Source organism: Schistocerca nitens, chromosome 4 (genome assembly GCF_023898315.1).
Source record: "Schistocerca nitens isolate TAMUIC-IGC-003100 chromosome 4, iqSchNite1.1, whole genome shotgun sequence".
Classification (NCBI taxonomy): domain Eukaryota; kingdom Metazoa; phylum Arthropoda; class Insecta; order Orthoptera; family Acrididae; genus Schistocerca; species Schistocerca nitens.
This window is the reverse complement of record NC_064617.1, coordinates 537525123-537547343: the sequence shown is the minus strand read 5'-3', so window position 1 is coordinate 537547343 and position 22221 is coordinate 537525123.

Sequence of the window (22221 nt, the reverse complement as noted above, 5' to 3'; positions counted from 1 at the left end):
CATCGCCACAACCGGAATGGGAATTGTTGTATCTTAGTTGCGGTTGACGCCTTTTCTCGGTTTAGCTGTCTATATTGCATATATTGTATTTACCTCCTTTTTTTAAGGAAAGGAAAAAAGTTACAGCTGGTTTCCTTAATATTTGGGCTCCCTGTGACCTGGCGTAAATTTCATCTTGATAAGAAAGGAGCTCTTTCTATAATATTGAGAGTAAACTGTGTGTTACCATTTTCCTTTTTTTCTAATATTAAAACTTTAGTGTGTTTTAGTTGTTTTCCTTCGAGTAGAGTAGATGTGCACTGAGGCACGGTCAGATGCTTTGGACATGTATTTGTTTGCACCAGGCCCTGTATTGGGTGAAGGAAAGTAATATTGAAGCAGTTTTGGTATTAAGAGTAGCATGCCTCTGTGTGTATTTGGCTATTTAAAGGCAATTTGTTTCAATTTCGATGAAGTACATGCTTGGCTACCACGGGCCCCCAGCCTTCGCAGCATTACTTCCTTTCCATGCTGCAACCTTATTCTTCCACTATTCCTTCCTCCTTCGCCTCTCCATCGGGTAGTTTTCTTGGTGCAGACCCTGACTGGAGATGGTTTATGATTGGGACTCGAGTTTCAATTACTTGAAACCTTTGGGCTAATATATATCAGCCTTGGCCTATTATGCCAGAAGTTATAAGTTATGTCAGTAGAGCCGTGAAAGCTTACATTGTATCATCGAGTTTCCGTTTCCAGCATTTATTACAACTTCTCATTAAATAAACACATGGTCGTCATTGATGGGTTTGACCTGCCACCAATTTCAAAATTCTCCAGAAGTGCGTATCGTGCATGCACTATATGCTCCACTTTCGTGCCTTTCCAGCATTGCAACCTTTCCTTTAATAAGGTAATATACCCAAAACCCAGCATGGTAGTCATCCTGTTGTGGGGGTGATGGGGGGGGGGGTTGTTAATCAGTTAATCAAGTACCCGTACAGTGGTAGCCTCCTGACCATGCAAGTATTGTGCTGTTGTTGCCTGAGCTGAAAACTCTCCATGTATGGCAAGGAGTATGAGCCCATCCTGAATGTGGTATGGGAACTCCGAGAAACGGCCAGGTAGCCGTTGCTGAGGCTGGATGGCGTCCATGGGAAGAGCCCCCATTCGAAATGGGTGGCACCAAGGCAGATGAGCCGCACGTGAAATGGATGAAGTTCTCTCTCGCTGGTGGTCAGGCAGCCCCAGCAGTCTCTATGAAAGGACAGTTCTCTTTTAGTGCAGAGAGGTATGACCCTGAAATGTTCCCTTCCATGGCTACGCCATGGGAGGAACGAGGGATGTGGCAAGCAGGGAAACACTCCCCCGCACCCCAATAATTAGTTTGCACATGGCCATAAAGCCTTTATTATTTGTAGAAACTATAGAGGGCAAGTTTTGGGAAGTTACATCCATCTCCAGTAAGAAGAGTGGTTCAATTTTAATCAAAACAGCATCCCCTGCCCAATCCCGGGCACTGTTCACTTGTAACAAGCTGGGTGACATACCAGTGACTCACTCCCCATAAAACTCTTCATATGGTTCAGGGCATCATTTTCCATAGAGACTTGCTCCTACAATCTGCTGAAGAGTTGCACACCAACTTGGAGTGACAGGGTGTACACTTTGCCTGTCATGTACATCGGAGACCAAAGGACAATTGGGTCGCTACCAGTGCCTTCACCTTGGTCCTTGAGGTCGATTCATAGCCTGAAAAGGTCAAGGTGATGGTATACTGATGCAATGTGAAATCGTATGTTCCTGTCCCCTAAGTGGTGCCTAAAATGCTTGAAATGTAGGCACATGTCTTCACATTGGAACGTTAGCCCCATCTGTAGAGATTGTGGACGAGTGCTGCATGCAAACACTCTTTGTGCCCCTCTCCCCATCTGTGTCAACTGTGGAAAGCACCATTCACCCTGCTCACCGAATTGCACGGTTTTCAAGAGAGACACGAAGATACTAGAATACAAGACTCTGGACAAATTAACTTATCAAGAGGGCAAGAAGAAGTATGAATGGTTGCACCCAGCATTTACAGCAATGTCATACGCTACAGCTACGACGACGTCGCCCTCTTTAGCGATGGTACTCCCATTTGTTACCCCTTCTACAGTGGGAACTAAGGGCCGCTCAACCATGTCTGCCCTTCTGATGGTGGGGACTCCCCTCTTGCTGCTTCCCACCCACCAGGGACAGTGGTCTCCATCTCCCAGCCAGAGACGAATCACCTTCCTTTGGCTCCTCTTGCCAAGAATCGGTCCCTCGGGACACTTTCTTACGAGGTTTCCTCCAGTCTACAAACAGGCCCTTGCCAGTGGCTGCAGGAGCAACAGGCTGCTGGTTGCAGGGCTTTGCGATCATCATCTTTACCTGAAACTCAGAGAAGCACTCGCAATCATTGATGGCCTCTAAGGAGAGGAAAGACAAGAAAAGGTTCTCCAAGATGGACATTCCAGTGGCCCCCATGCCACCAGATTACGCCTGTTCCACTCCTGTGGCCGAGGCTGGGATTCTGGCAGCCTCTGAGCCGTAGTTCGCACCACACAGGAACCTATATATATTGATGTCAAACCCTAAACCAGTGGCAGCAAATGAACCTACAGCATAACCTGCCTCCTTCTTCCCTTCGTGGCCTCACAGTATATCGACAACATTATTCTCCAGTGAAACTGTAGCGTTTTTTCCATCACCTGGCTGAGCTATGACATCTTTTAAGCACTTCACCTGCTTTCTGCATTGTCCTTCGGGGGACTTGGTTTCCAGCATCACAGACCCCAGCCTTTCACTGTCACCATGGATTTTATAAGAATCGTGCTGTCTATGACAGGGTGTAGGGCGAAGTTTGCACATGTGTTCTAGATGCTCTATGTAGCGGAGCTGTGCCTCTTAATACATCTTTGGCGTCTGTGGCTGTTCGGATCAGGGCATTTCAGGATATTACTATCTGCAATGTTTACCTCCTTCCCGATAGATTGTTTGCATTGGTTTCTCATCTCCCCCCCCCCCCCCCCCCCCCCCAGTTTTCGAATCTTGTGTGATTTCAATGCTAATAACCCTTTGTGGGGTGGAACCACAATCACTGGCCGTAGTAAAGACCTCTAAAGTTTCCTGGCACAACTTGACCGTGCCTCTTCAGTACTGGTACTCCTACACACTTCAGTGTGAGGCAGAGAACATTTTCGGCTATTGACCTTTCCATTTGCAGCCCTTGTCTTCTCCCATCCATCCACTGGAGAGACCATGATGACCTATGTGGTAGTGACCACTTCCCGATCTTCCAGCCTCTCCCTCAGCGTCACTCACCTGCTCTCAACACTGCTGACTGGGGTGCTTTCGCGTCTGCTGTCACCAGCGGCTCCCAAATGCATGGAGATATCGATGAGGCACTCAAGAATAAAACTACAGCCATTCTTTTGGCAGCTGATTTAGCGATCTCTTGCTCCTTGGGCCCACCCCAACAGAAGACAGTACCTTGGTGATCATCAGAAGTCGCAGAGACCATTAGGGGTCGTAGGCAGGCTCTTCAACACCATAAGTGGCGCCCAATGATTCAGCACCTCATTGCTTGGATCCACCACTTAATACAACTATGGAAGCCAGAATGCTGGGAACAATACGTTTCAACCATGGGACCATGTTCCTCTCTTTTGCAGGTTTGGGCTAAGATCAGACTTCTCTACAGATACCAGATTCCTGCAGGTGTACCTTGTGTTACGTTGAATGGTAGTGCCTACACTGACCCAGTCTCTGTCGCCGAACATTTTGCTCTGCATTATGCTCAAGTCTCAACGTCTGAGAATTATCAATCTGCTTTTCATATTCTAAAACAGTGGTCAGAACCTAAACAGTTATCGTTTCCTACATGCCACCTGGAGCCATATAATAATCCATTCAGCGAGTAGGAATTCTTCAGTGTCCTAGCCTAAAGGTCTGGACTGCTTCCACAACCAAACGATCAAGCAGCTACCAGTGGATTGTCAATTCATATCCCTGCCATCTTTAACTGCAACTGGAGAGAGGGCGAGTTCTCATGACAACGGCGAGAAAGCATCATCATCAAAATACTGAAACTTAAGTACCCTCTAGAGATGGATAATCTCACCAATGTTCGCTGGAAGTTGCTTGAACAGGTGGTGAGCCGGCGACTGTGTTGTCTCCTGCAGTCTCGGGGTCTTCCGGCTCTGTCCCAGGGTAGTTTTCGCCAAGGCCATTCCACTACTGATAATCTGTTTCACCTGGAGTCTGCCATCAGAACAGCTTTCCCCGGATGTCAACACCTTATAGCCATCTCCTTCAACCTGCAAAAGGCTTATGACACCACGTGGCGATACCACATCCTCGCTACCTTACATAAGTGCAGTCTCTGGGGCCTGCTTCTGATTTTTATCCAGAACTTCCTAGTGCAAGTTGTGGGTTCGAATTGGTGCTTACCACTATATCGTCCATTTCCAAATGAGTAGGGTCCTCCATGGTTCTGTACTGAGCATCCCTCTCTTTCTAGTCGCCATCAATGGTCTAGCAGCAGCTGTGGAGTCCTCAGTGTGAACCTGCTTGTATGCTGACGACTTTTGTCTTTACTATTGCTCCTGTAGTGTGGGTGTCAGTGGACGTCAACTGCAAGGCGCCATATGAAAGGCACAGGCGTGGTCCCTCACTCATGGCTTTCAGCTTTCAACTGCCAAGACTCTCATCATGCACTTCTTTGTACGACGTCCCATTCATCCACAACTAGAACTGTTCCTTAACGACCAACTACTTAATGTGGTGAAGACTTATCGCTTTTTAGGACTGGTCTTTGATTCTTGGTTGATGTAGATTCCCCATCTTCGCGAGCATAATCGATAGTATTGGCTGCACCTTAATACACTTCGCTACCTGAGTAAGACCAGCTGGGGTGCAGCTCACACTGCCCTTCTGCAACTTTATAAAACCCAGATACAATCCTGTCTTCATTATGAGAGTCTGGAATATGGTTCAGCATCACCTTCAGCATTGTGAATACTGGATCCAATACACCAACGTGGGGTTCGAATTGCAACATGAGCCTTTCGGACTAGCCCTATGAACAGTTTACTTGTAGGGGTGGGGTCCTTCAATTGCAGATCAGGCACCTACAATAATAGCTCATCAGTTATGCTACCCCATGTTCGCAGCTCCCCTAAGCATCCAAACTACCATCTTCTCTTTGCAAACATGGAAATCTGTCTCCCTTATCAGTGGCTGAGATCAGGGATTATCATCAGAAACTGCTTCCAGTCTGTCTTCTCTGACCTCCATTTGTTTCCTCTTCCACCATTCATGTACACTTCCATGGTATATCCCTCGGCCAGGACTTCATCTTGGCCTGTCACAAGGCCAAAAGGCTTGGTCCTCCCTGAGGCCCTCACTGCCAATTTTTCTCCATCCTTGGCTCATTCCAGTATCCAGAAGTAGTCTATACTGATGGCTTAATGGCTGCCAGTCACGTGGGCTTTGCTTACACTCACATGGGACATACTGAGCTGCGTTCCTTGCCAGATGGCTGTAATGTTTTCACTGTAAAGATGGTAGCCAATTGTCATGCTCTTGAGCATATCTGTTCCTGCATCGGTAGGGTCCTTTCTCATCTGCAGCGATTCCTTGAGCATTTTGCAAGTTCTTGACCAGTGTTACCTTCTCCTTCTCTTGGTCATTGCCAGGATTCCTCGAATGCTCTCAAACAATGTGGACGCTGATTAACCTTTGTCTGGACCCCAGGCCATGTCTGGAGCTTAGGGATGAATTCATTGATAGCCTGGCCAAACTGGCTACAAGTAAACCGACTCTTAAGATTGGTATTCTGGAAACAGATCTTTGATCGGTATTGTGCTGTCAAGTTTTAGGAATCTAGAATGGCTCACTCTGACTTCACCAAACTACCAGTGATAAAAGAGACTATGAATCTGTGGATATCCTAACAAGGACTCTACCTTCCTTTGCTGGTTCCTCGTCGGCCATAGCTGCCTGACTCATGGTCATGGTTATTGTGGTTCCTATTTGACAGTGGCCCACATTTTTCTGCACTGTTCCAGTCTAGCTGACCCGCAGCGGACTGTTAATCTCCCTGACTCGCTATCGCTAGTGTTAGCAGACGATGCCTTAGTGGCTGATTTAGATTTATGTTTTATTTGTCAAGTGGGCTTTTCCAGCTAAGGTAGAGCTACTTAACCTTATTGACCCCTTGATGGGTAGGCAGAATACACTGTTGCTTTCTTTGCCCAGACTGGGATGCAGCTGTCTGGGGTTGGTGTTCCAGCCCAGTCCTAGCCCTACCAGCTCTTTTACTCTTCTTGCTCTCTCTTGTGTGGTGTGTTAGGCTTGTTGATCTTTTGTCTCTATGTGCTTCACTTGCCCTGTCCGTGTTGCTAGTCTTCCCTAGGCAGTTTCTGAGTGAAGTACCTCTGGTGAGTCGCTGGGGCTGGGCATGTATGTCCCCTCATTGCACTACGTTTTAGGGGCTTCCGGTTGTTCCCTAGATGGGGCACCTTGCCTGCCTTTCTTCCTTTGTCTCCCTTTCTTCTTTGTGCCCCTTAGCTTCGTTGACCTTTGTTAGAGCTTGGTGTTTTCTTTCTCTGGGATTATTGCAGTAAGCTATCTCTGATCTACAGTCGTATAGACCTGTCTGTTTGAGGAAAATGGACTGATGACCTAATACGTAGATTGGCCCCTTTGATCATCCAACCAACCAACCAATTTCGATGTTTGAGCTCCTCTGAAATCTAACGATAGTTCGTAGCACTAATATTATTAAATGTGTTTGAATACCTACCTTTTGGTTAGAGAGCTCTCACAGGGTGCCTAATTATCTATTACATGAAGTCGCTCTCATTGGTTTATTGTGTCGCTAAGGCAACAAAAAAGTGGAGTAGTGTTATACTGTACACATCATTAATAACTAATTCAAGGTGCAGTTTCTCCTTAGGCCAGTCGTAATTGATACACTTTCTCTTAATTCGGCCATAAAGGTTAATGAACTATTGACACAGTAATGACGCAAGCTAAGGAGTAAATTTTAAAGCTACTTTATTTCCGTCATTTATAGCTTGCTTTAATTTGACTTCCTTGGAACCTGCCCATTCTACCCTCTATTCCGTATCGAGTCTGGTGCTGAATAATTATTCCATGTTTATTAGTAGGCTTTTGTCTGTACTACACGTGCGTCTGGGCATACATTTGTTATTTAGAGGCTTGATGAAGGTTATACTGTTGCCGTATTTTGACCTATCTCAGAATTTGGATTTTGTTTTGCAATCACGGCCGGCGTTCAGTGCTACCGGCCAGTTTAGACCGGCAGATGCATTAGAAGACTCAGCCACCATTTCAGGCGGCTTCGATGCAATTTTAGTAATTTTTGGCTTCCTCCGTTGTCCCGACCAAAGAAGGAGTTGAGTGTTTTCCTATTTTCAAAACTTGTGATTTTACGACTGTGTGTGTGTGATTCTTTCATTTGTTTCAATCTTGAAGGCTGCTTAAGTGATCAGTACCCTAGAACTTAGAACTACTTAAACCTAACTAAATACTGTTATTTTATTTTACTGAGATTTACCTTGGGTGCCGTTACTGTTTTATGTAACTTCAAGTTATAAATTTGAGGCCATCTATTGTTCACTTGGACGGTTAAAAAGCTGCGCATGTAATTTCAAGGTGCTAAAGTTTGAGTCCACTCACGCTTTTCTTAGACAGTAAAGTGAGAAGAAAATTTTTAACTTTGTTAGAGCTGTAAATGGTTAGTTATTGACAATCCTTTTAAATTCTGAGAGTGAAATAACTGTTTTTTGCTTTTAACGGTATTTCCACTCAACACCACTTGCTGGCGCCCACTTAGGTTCAAATACCAGGCTCAGACAGAGTGCGACATGTCCCCGCAGAAACTTATTTGTATTAATTATTTATTAACTTTATATTCAGTACAATGTTTTCAGTCGTTCTACTGGATAGTTTTGAATCTCCCGTAAAGTAACTGGAAGCATTTCCCACGAGCGTCGAGCGTCTGTTACACCAGGTGCTGGGCTTAGATCGTAGGCAGACCCTGCGAGCAAATCTGTTCTGGAGTAGGTTTGAGAGCCACCCAACCCTCGGCGTACGAATCATGTCCGACAATGGTCTTGAGCGTGTTACGTGTTCCTACTTCTCGCCATATGAGGGTCCGTCCAGCTGGAATAAGACTAAGAAATTCATTCCTGTTATAGATGATTCTCGATGTAGTACTTATTTTAAAATATGACTAGATTTCGATTTAGTCTACAGAACTCTCCGGGAACGTAAGGTGAAAGCCAACCAACGTCTGCGGAAGGTGGAGGGCAGAGGAGTGGGAAGGGTGAGATGATATGTCGCTTGTGTGGAAAAATGTTCTCGCATACCATGGATCTAACTGTGGTGTATCTTGCGTAATTTTGTTCTATCCAGAGCTCATAATGCTACGCATTTTACTTTTTAACGTGAGCTATAATAATTTATAATCAATTTCGAGACAATCTGCACAAGTCAGCGCCCAGAACGGTGGGCAATTGTCAATTTCTGATTAGCTTACTTAATTGAAGTAAGAGTAAGAATAAGAGCACCCTGACTACTTGGTTGTTTCAGTGTATGCACGGCCTAAGGAAGTTGTGGTCTAAAAATTGTATTTCATTTTAATGATTTTTCAGAGCTTTATAAAGTGGGATCATCACTGTGACCTAGGAGTAATTTCTTTGTTATCAGGACGTACTGGGACCTCGCCCTGTGTTCGATTCCGGGCACAGCTCAAATTTTGGTTAAAATTGTCAGTGGCGGCAAAAGACTTCCGGTATGAGGAGTCACCCTAGTTCTGCCAATGGCCTTGTCAAAGAGGGCAGAGGAGAGGTTGGCGGTGTGCCTTTTAGAAGGCGGAACAATCAGCAATGATCAATGGCATGAGGCTGCAAAACAAGGTGGAAACGACTGCATTAAAGAAACAAAGCTTATTCACAGGACATGCGGCCTGTAACTCTAAAGTGTCGTGATGGCCTCTTCATTGGCAAAAGAATCCGGATTACTGCCCCATCTGGATCTTCCCCAAGGGGAAGCGACCACAGAAAAAGAGTGACTAATCAACGAAACTAGGAATATAGTGTCGAGTCTAAATTTGGCAGGAAGACAAGAAAATTTGATAAGGGATATGCAGAGGTTCAATGTAGATGCAGTGGTGGTCAGTGAAATGAAACGGAAAAAAGATGTAGACTTTTGGTCAGCGAAACAGGACAACGGAAAATGTGATGACAGGAGGATACATCTTGAATAGGCAGGTAGAGCAGAGGGCGAGTTACTGTGAACATTTCTGTGAGAGGATTATCCCAGCAAGAGTCGACAGCAAACAATCGCCAACAACAACAGTTTAGTTTTACATGCTGACGGAGATGGAGGGATAGAAGATGTATACAAAGACGATGAACATGGAACTGAGGTATAAAGTGATATGAAAATCTTATAATCATGGTTGACTGGATCGCTGTGGTAGGGGAAGGAATAGAAGACGGAGTTATGGCACAGTACGGGCTCGGTAACAGGAATGAGAGAACAGAAAGACAAACTGAACTCTACGGTAAATTTCGCCTTGTAGTAGCGCCTGAGTTCTGAAATAAATTCCAGCTTGTAGCAGCGAAAACACTATTCAAAAATGACAAGTGGAGAAAGTATTCCTGGAAAAGGCATGGAGACATGGGAAGATTCCAGCTGGATTGCATCAGATAGAGATTCCATTATGAGATGTTGGGTTGTTACGAATACCGAGGAACAGTTATAGACTCTGATCACAATTTAGCAAATTAGGGCCCTCTCTTAAGGTTTCGAAAGGGAAAGGTAGCTTTAGGAGCTGGTTAAGCTAGAACACAACGGTTCTGGTGTGATAAACGACTGAGCACAGTAGCAGAACATTTATTGCCTTTCTGAGTTTACACAGGCATACATAGATGTACAGAAAATTTGTACTTTCTTCTTCTCAAACATTAGAACAAATAATCCTTAAAACATTAAAATCATGCAAATTTTTTAGAATGTTGGCTGAAGTTCTGAACTTCGCAAATTTTCCTTTTTTTAAAAACATCAGAACCAATAACCTTTTAAAAAAGCTTAAGATCATTCAAAATATTAAAAGGTAATTACTGAAATTCTAAATTACCCAAAATTTCCTTTTCCTTAAACTTTAGAACCAACAACCTTAAAAAATTAAAATCATTCAAGGTATTTAGAATAATCACTGAAGCTCTAGATTGCCCAAGCTTCCTTTCCTTTAAACACTAGAACCAATAGCTTTGAAAACAATTAAAATCATCAATTTATTTAGAATAGTCACTGAAGCTCTAGACTGCCTAAGTTTCCTTTCCTTTAAACGTTAAGACCAATAACTTTGAAAAAATTACAATAATCCAAGGTAATTTTTTTAACAATCAAGCTTAAGTTCAGAATCACTTTCACATTAATGCACCGTAACTGGCGATAGGGATACCGACATGTGAATGACTTAACGACAATTCAACGAATCCGGTTGTCAAAAAACCAACGTTAGGATAGTTGCCAGAAAAACCTATAAGAAAATTTAATTACGCTTTACAGAAGCATAACATGCGCCACTGCAGCTGCATACAAGTAAACCTTTCATCAGCATAAGATACATCGGTACATGGTTTACTTTACTACAGTCCCAAGTAAAGAACAAACACTGCAAACGACAAACTATCACTAACCATTTGAACCTATCACTAACAGTCTTAACAAACTTTACGCGCACACTGCCTCTTGAACATGAGGCGATTTAGAATAATACAGTTAAACGTAGCTTTGTAATCACAGAAATTAATTAACACCCCTTACGCCGGCCAGGGTGGCCGAGCGGTTCTAGGCGCTACAGTCTGGGACCGCGCGACCGATACGGTCGCAGGTTCGAATCTTGCCTCGGACATGGATGTGTGTGATTTCCTTAGGTTAGTTAGGTTTAAGTAGTTCTAAGTTCTAGGGGACTGATCACCTAAGAAGTTAGGTCCCACAGTGCTCAGAGCCATTTGAACCATAACACCCCTTACATGCAAATTTCGGCCAGTGGAACCTGAGGACATATATCCATAATTACGAAGTGCCCTGAAACTAACATCACTTCTCTAGAATGCCATGTGCATAGTTCAAAATGATTTGCACAGTCCGGAAAGTCTAAAACAGAAAGGCATCCGATCAGCCACACATAACATGGAAATTTGCAGAACACTGCCAGGATACAATTTCGTGACACTACAGGCAATGAGAAGCGCAACCCGCTCTTCGGCGCTACATCCAATGTGATGTGTCCCAGAAGAAATGGAGCAAATGCTCTCGAGACTTGCTAACCGAAAACAGTTTAGTTTACTGACGACCGGAGTAGTTCACAGACGGACGAATAGGCGAATGACTCAGTTCAAATTCCACACTGAGTGCTGACTCCCGCCACCCACCGACTGCACAGCAACCTCGGAGACTCTAGCCCATTATTCAGACGATGCCGTATCACTTGTCGCGCTTCCAGTACGCAACTAGTATACGCCGGGCTCACGCTACGCGACTTACTCCGCCCTGCGTCATCCAGACCACCAGTACCTAAGGCTCGCCCGGTGCGCGCTTAAAACCACTATCCACGCCTGACATCTCTAGCCACAGAAGAATTTTTATCTCTAAGGGTGTAGATATCACGATAATGAATGCCACAAAAGAAAGTTCACTTTAAGAGGAATGGACTCTAAAACTGGCAATTGTAATGTAAAGAAACCTCAGGTAACAGAAGAAATACTTCACCTGATTGACGAAAGAAGAAAGTACAAAAAAATGTTCAGTAAAGCATAAGAATACACCAATATCAGTCACTTAGGCATAGGCGCAGGGAAGTAGAGGCGAAATGACTACAGACAAAGTGCGAAGGGCCGGCCGAAGTGGCCGCGCGGTTCTGGCGCTGCAGTCTGGAACCGCGAGACCGCTCCGGTCGCAGGTTCGAATCCTGCCTCGGGCATGGATGTGTGTGATGTCCTTAGGTTAGTTAGGTTTAACTAGTTCTAAGTTCTAGGGGACTAATGACCTCAGCAGTTGAGTCCCATAGTGCTCAGAACCATTTGAACCATTTTGAAAGTGCGAAGGAATTGAAAGTACACAGAGAAGTAAAAAGTCTTCGGTGAATTCAAAGGAAATCTGTTAAATTTAAGAGAGTAAGTTTAATTCCCCTGTTAAAAGAGGAGAGAGACAATAGGACGAAAGAGTACACTGAACGCCTATACCAGGAGGTGAAAGTGTGTGTTGATATTCTAGAAGAGGAAAATGGGGTCGATATAGGAACTAGTGGAGTCATAGTTTAGCAGAGTTTCGGATGACCTGCGATCAAATATAGCGAAAAGCTTAAAAACATAACTTCTCCACAGCTCAATTTGACACATGCCTTAGTTATTTTGCAAAGCAAACCGACATTACAAAAACAATTGTCCTTTTAATAGCGGGTAGCATTATAAGAACGAAAACTTTGACGAACTTGTCGGCAAAAGAACTACGTCTACACATATATTCTGCAAGCTATTTCATGGTACTTTATGTACTAGCGCCTCCTACCCTGCTTCCTGTTCCAGTCGCGAAGATGCGCGGGGAAAATAGTTGTTGGTAAGCTTCCCTGCGTGCCATCACTCTACAATTTTTCAAAAATAGTTCAAACGGTTCTGAGCGCTATGGGACTTAACATCTGAGGTCATCAGTCCCCTAGAACTTTTAACTACTGAAACCTAACTAACCTAAGGAGATCACACACATCCATGTCCGAGGCAGGATTCGAACCTGCGACCTTAGCGGTCGCGCGGTTCCAGACTGAAGCGCCTAGAACCAATCGGCCACATCGGCCGGCTCTATATAATTTTACTTGCGTTGTCTTTCAGCGAGATATATGTAGGAGGACAAATACAGTGTTTGCCAAAACCTTTTGGGTCTCAGTAGGTTCACAATCCACTATACTGAGATAGGGAATCAATGGACGGAAATGTGTAATTATTGTGTTACGGGCATACACAGCATGCAACACAGAACAACGGAGCTCATAGTAATTGTTCAAAGCGACGATCGGCAGTATCAGTGCATGAACTGCAACGTTGCATGCAATTTTGCCACACTCTCAGAAAGATCCAGGGTGTCTATTGTGCACTGGAACAGGCAGCGGCCGGCCGATGTGGCCGAGCGGCTCTAGGCGTTTCAGTCAAGAACCGCGCTGCTGCTACGGTCGCAGGTTCGAATCCTGCCTCGGGCATGGATGTGTGTGAAGTCCTTAGGTTAGTTAGGTTTGTAGTTCTAAGTCTAGGGGACTGATGACCTCTGATATGAAGTCCCATAGTGCTCAGAGCCATTTGAACCATTTTTGAACAGGCAGCGGGTGATAAACAGCGTACACCCCTGACCACCAAACAGACTGACTCTGTAACTTAGCTCATAGCATGTGTGTCATGTGACCACAGCATGCATCGCACCAATCCCTGGTGTCAGTTGTGCATTGCATCAGAGAGGCTGTGGGGTGTCTGTGGTGACATGTGTTACTGCGTACAGTGCATGATGCGTAGTCATATATGGGACGTTACTCGTGACGAGAGTTTAATGTACGGCGCGGTAGCAGTTAGTGCCCGTAAAGCAGCACGAATGTACAAAGAACTCTTTCCCATCAGGCGCCATCCTACCTGGATGTTTGTCTCCCTGGATACCAGCTTACGAGAGACAGGATCGTTCACACCACAGACGAACGGTCAAGGTTTCCGCCAAAGACGTGTCCGAACACGGGACTTTGAGATGGTGCTGGATCGTGCAGCCGACCACCCAGCAATAAACACTCGTCAATTTGCCGACGAAACGCACAGTTCGAGAGATACAGCGAAGAGAATAATGGTGCACCAAAAATTACACCTCTGTCATAACGAACGTGTACAAGCACTGGCACCAACGGATTTTGAGTCCCGCGTTCACTTCTGTCAATGGATTATACACCATAGTGTTGTAGTGCTGAACTTCATACAGTTCGTATTATTCATGGATGAGGTCTCATTCACCTGTGATGGTGTTTTCAACAGCCGCAACAGCCATGTCTGGATTGAGGACAATCCCAAAAGCCACCCACATTACTAGCTACCAGCAACGATTCTCTGTCAACGTATGAGCGGGCATTGTTCAGGATCATCTAATAGACCCTTATTTACTGCCTCTCCGTTTGACTGGTCCTCGTTACCTGTTGTTCCTGCGAGATGTGCTGCCACAGTTCATGGAGACTGTTCCCTCGTTGTCTGCGAAAGGGAGTGGTTTCAACACGACAGTGCACCAACCCACTTCGCTGTTAATGACTGCCAGCACCTGAACAACACGCACCCTCATTGCTGGATTGGAAGAAGAAGTCCTGTCTCATGGCCAGCGCTATCGTCGGGTCCCACACCTCTGGACTTTTTCCTTTGGGCTAAGTCAAGACGTTGGTCTATTAAAACTCAGTAGAAACGGATGAAGATTTGCTTGCAAAGGTACAACAGACACCAGGGACCTCTGAGGAAGTGCTCCAGCACTTCATGCGCCGTTTCCATGCATGCATTGAGACTGGCGGTCGTCACTTTGTACAACACTATGGGCTACGTTGGTGTTCTGCGGTGTACGCAGTATATATCCAAACACAATATACAGGGTGTTACAAAAAGATACGGCCAAACTTTCAGGAAACATTCCTCACGCACAAATAAAGAAAAGATGTTATGTGGACATGTGTCCGGAAACGCTTAATTTCCATGTTAGAGCTCATTTTAGTTTCGTCAGTATGCACTGTACTTCCTCATTCCAACGTGATCAAATTGTAAATTTTCACAATCAATATGTGTGGGCTGACGAGAATCCGCACGCAATTGTGCAATCACGTCATGAACACAGATTTTCTGTGAACGTTTGGGCGGGCATTGTTGGTGATGTCTTGATTGGGCCCCATGTTCTTCCACCTTCGCTCAATGGGGCACGTTATCATGATTTCATACGGGATACTCTACCTGTGCTGCTAGAACATGTGCCTTTACAAGTACGACACAACATGTGGTTCATGCACGATGGAGCTCCTGCACATTTCAGTCGAAGTGTTCGTACGCTTCTCAACAACAGATTCGGTGATAGATGGATTGGTAGAGGCGGACCAATTCCATGGCCTCCACGCTCTCCTGACCTCAACCCTCTTGTCTTTCATTTATGGGGGCATTTGAAAGCTCTTGTCTACGCAACCCCGGTACCAAATGTAGAGACTCTCCGTGCTCGTATTGTGGACGGCTGTGATAGAATACGTCATTCTCCAGGGCTGCATCAGCGCATCAGGGATTCCATGCGATGGAGGGTGGATGCATGTATCCTCGCTAACGGAGGACATTTTGAACATTTCCTGTAACAAAGTGTTTGAAGTCACGCTGGTACGTTCTGTTGCTGTGTGTTTCCATTCCATGATTAATGTGATTTGAAGAGAAGTAATAAAATGAGCTCTAACTTGGAAAGTAAGCGTTTCCGGACACATGTCCACATAACATATTTTCTTCCTTTGTGTGTGAGGAATGTTTCCTGAAAGTTTGGCCGTACCTTTTTGTAACACCCTGTATATGCTTTTCCGATCATTTGTTTCCTATCTTAATGCAATCGGTTGTGGACCCTGTATCACCTGTTTCAATTCGATCCAAAAGGTTTGAGACATTCTGCATATCCGTTGGCACTTCTAGGAATCTCCGCCCCCAGTAGCTGAGTGGTCAGCGCGACAGAATGTCAATCCTAAGGGCCCGGCTGGGTCGGAGATTTTCTCCGCTCAGGGACTGGGTGCTGTGTTGTCCCAATCATCATTTCACCCCCATCGACGCGCGAGTCGCCGAAGTGGCTGACATCGAAAGACTTGCACCCGTCGAACGGTCTACCCGACGGGAGGCCCTAGTCGCACAACATTTACATTTACTTCTAGGAGTTTTAACTGTTACCCACACCGCGAAGCACAATTTCTCGTTTGTCGCGTCTATCACTGGATTGTAAGAGTATTTTAGCGACGCTTTCGCGTGTGTCAAGCGGACCTGTGACTAAACGCACTGTTGTCCTTCGAATCTTCTCTATTTCCACTTTTTGCTATAGGCCGCAGCCTGACGAGCAGTATTCAATCCATAGCGAATGGTTATGTCGCTGCCTTCGGTACTGAAGGGCCCGGGTTTGATTCCTGGTACCTCCTCGGATTTTTCTGGGGTAGGGGGATCTGGAATAGGATCCCCTCAGTCTCGCGAGTCAAATGAGGGGCTGCTTGAGTAAAGGAGCACCGTCATCACCAAGATCTATCTGCTGACAATAAAGGCAGTAGTGATTGGCAGCATGCTAATCATATTTGACACTATCAAAGACCGTTCCTCATTGTCGCTTGTAGACAGCAGCTGGCGTTTCCAAATAGCCCTAAGACCTATCCGTGAGTGGTGCTGGTGTTATATGTGTTTATGTTGAAATCAATTACGAGGGCTCAACTCCCTGCACGAAGCGTCGATCTCCTATACATCGCTTCACTTTTCTGGCATTTTGATTCCTACGCATACAACAGTATCATCCCAAACAGTCTTATGGAACTTACTATGTTACTCTCTAGGTTATTTACGTACGAAGACGTGGTGAAAAGTAATGCCTGTTTTTATGTGAATACTCTTAAAGCATTTTAAATAAAACAAACATTATTAACATTGTACATCTTTATTCTTCATGTCTACACATTTATTTCTCAACAGTTACCCTGTCGAATGTCAACAGAAGCTAAGCAAGAATAATGGAATGCAATAGAATTAAATCACGTGATGCTGAGTGAATTAGATTAGGAAACGAGGCACTGAACGTAGTAGGTGAGTTTCATTGTTTGGGCAGCAAAATAACTGCTGGTGGCCGAAACAGAGAAGACATAAAATGGCAAGAAAAGCTTTCAGAAGAAGAGAAATTTGTTAACGTCGAATATAGATTTCAGTGTTAGGAAGTATTTTGTGAAGGACTGTAGCTATGTATGGAAGTGAAACACGGGCGATAAACAGTTTAGGCAAGAAGAGAATAGGAGCTTTTGAAATGTGGTGCTACATTAGAGTGCTGAAGACCAGATGGGTACATCGCGCAACTAATGAGAAGGTACTGAATAGAACTGAGGAGACAAGAAATTTGTGGTAACGTGATTAAAAGAAAGGATAGGTTGATAGGACGCATTCTGAGATATCAAGGGATCACACTTTAGTATTAGAGGGAAATGTGGGTGGGGGAGGGCGGGGGGTAATAATTGTAGAGGGAGCGCAAGAGGTGAACGCATTAAGCAAATTCAGAAGGATGTAGGTTATAGTAGTTATTCGGAGATGAAGAGGCTTGCACAGTGTAGAGTAATATGAAAAGTTGCATCAAACCTGTCTTCACACTGAAGACCACAACAAACATCCTTGGCGACCAACACGTTTCTCACAACGAAAAACCAGTTTGTCGATACGTAACTGTAGAATGTTTGACTTTGTTCACGGAGCCGAAACCTCACCTTTGCTTGCACCGCTTCATCGCTATCAAAGTAAATGCTTCGGTGGGGTTCGTTTGGGAAACATGTGAAAATCGGATGGAGCCAAATTGGGACTGTATGGAGGATGATCGATGACAGTGAACACAAGGTGTTAGATCGTTGCAGATGTCGCGGCACTCGTGTGTGGTCCGCATTGTCATGCTGAAGAAGGGAGTGTTCAGTGTGCAGACAAACTCTTCGAACTGGAAACTCGATTACGGCACGCTGTTTCTCACGCACCGACGTAGTTTCGTTACTAACCGCCATTTTAAAAGCTACAATTCGGAGTCCTCTAGCGGCAGAGGGCTGCAAATATGTAGGCATGAAGAGCAAAGATGTAGAATGATAATTAAGTTAATTTTATTTAAAAATCTTTAAGAGTTTTCACATAAAAAGTACGGAGGCATTACTTTTCAGCACGCCCTCGTGACAAGTAATCGTTTATATCACTCCCTCTGAGGACGCCTGAATTCTAGGTCTTAAGATTTGTTTCCATTAAGATTGACATGCTGAGTTTGCTAGGAACTCTTGACTCCAATCAAAAGTTGTTCTCAGATTTCATACGCTCGTATTCTGTTGAGCCAGAAAGTGAGCAAGATGTAAGGACGACTTACACGTCGCTGGATCACATCTCTGTCCTGACAGCAACTGTGCCAGAGGTGGAGACGCGTGACGCAGGTCTTTGTTCGCGCACCAGACCCCGTGTCTGCGTGTGAAAGATAACTAGAACGTTGCGTGACTTGCGGTCGCAGATGTCTGTCGCCCAGGTCGCCCATACGTAAACGCATCATTCTCTGGAAAGGAGCGAATGTCTGGCACACTGACGGCAACGCGCAGCACGTTCCGCACCTGTGATGAACGCGTGTTTTTTCGCACGCATTTTTCTTCTAGGAAAGTTGCCTGTTAAAACGGCCATTTCAGTTTCTTCTTTTTCTTCTTCTTCTCTTCAGGTATTATGCGAAATTGCCTGTTACGGTGTCCATATTGCCGATGACTACCTCTGTCTCTACTTGCCTGGCACCTATAATTTATAGCCATTAAAGGGAGTCTGTCACTCTCCATTCTTTATAGGTGTTTGTTTCATTTTCTCCTACAATCTAGAATTTTATTGTTTGCACTAAAACTTTTTAGTTCTTCTCTAATACCTTGAGTCCTTAGTCTATCTTCTACAGTGCAACCTTGAAATTGTCCCGGGAATTTCATTTCTTGCGCCTGGATAAGGCTTTCTTTCTTTTTGCTAATTATCCAGGTCTCACTTCCACAGAGCAGTGTGGGGACTGCAGCAATTTTGTAGAATTTGAGTGCCTTCCTTAGTTTTGTTTTTAAGGTTTTTATTAATTGTACCACATACTCGGCTGAATTTACTAAGCTTAATTTCTGTATATATTTGCTGTTGCCACATGTCACTTCACATCCTACGTAGCTGAAGTGCTGTTCCTGCTCTAAAATATTTTTATCGAACACTAATTTGGTTTTAATGTGTTCTTTCTCCATGAAAACCATTTTCTTAGTTTTTTTCTGTTGAGATCTCCGTGTCAAATTCCGCACTTATTTGTTTCATTAAGTAAATTCTTTTCTATAACTCCTCTTCTTTATTTGCTACGATCACTGCATCGTCAGCATATAGTAAGTTATTTAAAAGAGATGTATATCTTTTCGAAATTCAGTCTGTCCACATGCCTCAGTCGCCTTTTCACTACTGCGAAGTCCTTATCATTTGGCAGAAAGGCGTGTCCTCTGATAGGGAAAAGAAGTCTGATGTTCAAAACACGCTTCTGAGCACTTGTAGCCATTAAAAACCTTATTCTCGCCTGGACAGCCGTCAGAAAACAATCAGAGTTCTTTAACACTAGATGAGACACAGGTATTGAAATAATGGAGGAGAAAACTGCATACATCATTTGGACTTTTCTTAACTTGCTCCTCATGGTAAATGTAGAAAAATACTGAATTAGTTTCCATATTGTGCACAGAGAAAACTGGAATTGTCATTTGACGATAATAATACGTGTCCTGAACTGGTATCTTAGGCAAGCATACATTTTGCATGTAGTCAAATGTTAAAGCAAGAAAATCCTCTCTCTCAGTGCATAACTTGGTTGCATCTTCTAGTGTTTTGTAGAACTTTTTGCTGCGATGTTTGTGAACTTGGAGTTCTGCAGCAGCTACACGTTTAGGACAATCATTAAGTGCATCGCTTTTCACTTTAACATTCAGTTCTTCACACGACAAGAAACATTTCATGCATAATTTTCACAGTTAGCTCACTGTTTAAGTTGAAAATGTCTGTATTTCCATAGTGGGATTGTTTAGTTGGAAATGATGCAATATGGACATGAATAGAAGCAAGTATATAAGCCTCTTTTGCGTTCCCTGGTTAGTGTTTGCCATGTTGGTCTTTAGGAGACTTGCCAAGAAGCAGCAACTCATACAGCCTCTCCATCCAGGATTCGGTACACAATAAACACTGAGGAAGGCCTTCTTACAAACCTCTTTCTGCTTGTCTGAATCTGTAACATAATACTTGAACATAGCTGCCCTACTACAATGCTCTCTCTTCGTCTTTTTATGGCAATACTTTCAGTTTGTCCCTGTAAAAACACATCTTGTTCGTTCTTAATGTCAAAAACATTCATGTAATTATCTGCTTCTAACAATGCAATTTCGCAAATCAAGTTGAGACATTGTTTCATGCACCTGAAGTATGTTGTTGTTGTGGTCTTCAGTCCTGAGACTGGTTTGATGCAGCTCTCCATGCTACTCTATCCTGTGCAAGCTTCTTCATCTCCCAGTACCTACTGCAACCTACATCCTTCTGAATCTGCTTCGCGTATTCATCTCTTGGTTTCCCTCTACGATTTTTTCCCTCCACGCTGCCCTCCAATGCTAAATTGGTGATCCCTTGATGCCTCAGAACATGTCCTACCAATCGATCCCTTCTACTAGTTTAAGTTGTGCCACAAACTTCTCCTCTACCCAATCCTATTCAGTACCTCCTCATTAGTTATGTGATCTACCCATCTAATCTTCAGCATTCTTCTGTAGCACCACATTTCGAAAGCTTCTATTCTCTTCTTGTCTAAACTATTTATCGTCCACGTTTCACTTCCATACATGGCTACACTACATACAAATACTTTCAGAACGACTTCCTGACACTTAAATCTATACTCGATGTTAACAAAGTTTTCTTCATCAGAAACGCTTTCCTTGCCATTGCCAGTGTACATTTCATATCCTCTCTACTTCGACCATCATCAGTGTTTTTGCTCCTCAAATAGCAAAACTCCTTTACTACTTTAAGTGTCTCATTTCCTAATGTAATACCCTCAGCATCACCCGACTTAATTCGACTACATTCCATTATCCTCGTTTTGCTTTTGTTGATGTTCATCTTATATCCTCCTTTCAAGACGCTATCCATTCCGTTCAACTGCTCTTCCAAGTCCTTTGCTGTCTCTGACAGAATTACAATGTCATCGGCGAACCTCAAGGTTTTTATTTCTTCTCCATGGATTTTAATACCTACTCCGAATATTTCTTTTGTTTCCTTCACTGCTTGCTCAATATATAGATTGAATAACATCGGGGAGAGGCTACAATCCTGTCTCACTCCCTTCCCAACCACTGCTTCCCTTTCATGCTCCTCGACTCTTATAACTGCCATGTGGTTTCTGTACAAATTGTAAATAGCCTTTCGCTCCCTGTATTTTACCCCTGCCGCCTTCAGAATTTGAAAGAGCGTATTCTAGCCAACATTGTCAAAAGCTTTCTCTAAGTCTACAAATGCTAGAAACGTAGGTTTGCCTTTTCTTAATCCTTCTTCTAAGATAAGTCGTAGGGTCAGTATTGCCTCACGTGTTCCAACATTTCTACGGAATCCAAACTGATCTTCCCCGAGGTCGGCTTCTACTAGTTTTTCCATTCGTCTGTAAAGAATTCGCGTTAGTATTTCGCACCCGTGACTTATTAAACTGATAGTTCGGTAATTTTCACATCTGTCAACACCTGCTTTCTTTGGGATTGGAATTATTATATTCTTCTTGAAGTCTGAGGGTATTTCGCCTGCCTCATACATCTTGCTCACCAGATGGTAGAGTTTTGTCAGGACTGGCTCTCCCAAGGCTGTCAGTAGTTCTAATGGAATGGTATCTACTCCGGGGGCCTTGTTTCGACTCAGGTCTTTCAGTGCTCTGTCCAACTCTTCACGCAGTATCATATCTCTCATTTCATCTTCATCTACATCCTCTTCCATTTCCTGAAGTATATGACAATTTGTTATAAAGAAGAGCCTGAATTATTTGTAATTACCACTCTTGGTAATCTACAATGATGTGTACAAGAATATTGTGTACAACAAAATTGTGAAACAAAATTAAATCCAATTTGCTTACCCGCAAGGAGGTCCTGTTTGTCTAGCTGAGATTAGCTTCCTCACATGCTTCACGTGCTCCAAACTTTTAACCTTAGCATGCTTTATTGGAGCTCTCTTGTATTCTGTAGCCGTTTTCATTCATTTCCTCCTTTTTTGGTAATTATTTTCTTCATTTTCAACAACACCAATACATAAAGAACTGCTGTTAGACGCCAGTTTCGTTTTCAAGTAACGTATCGCAGGTCTACCACACAAACAAAAGTAA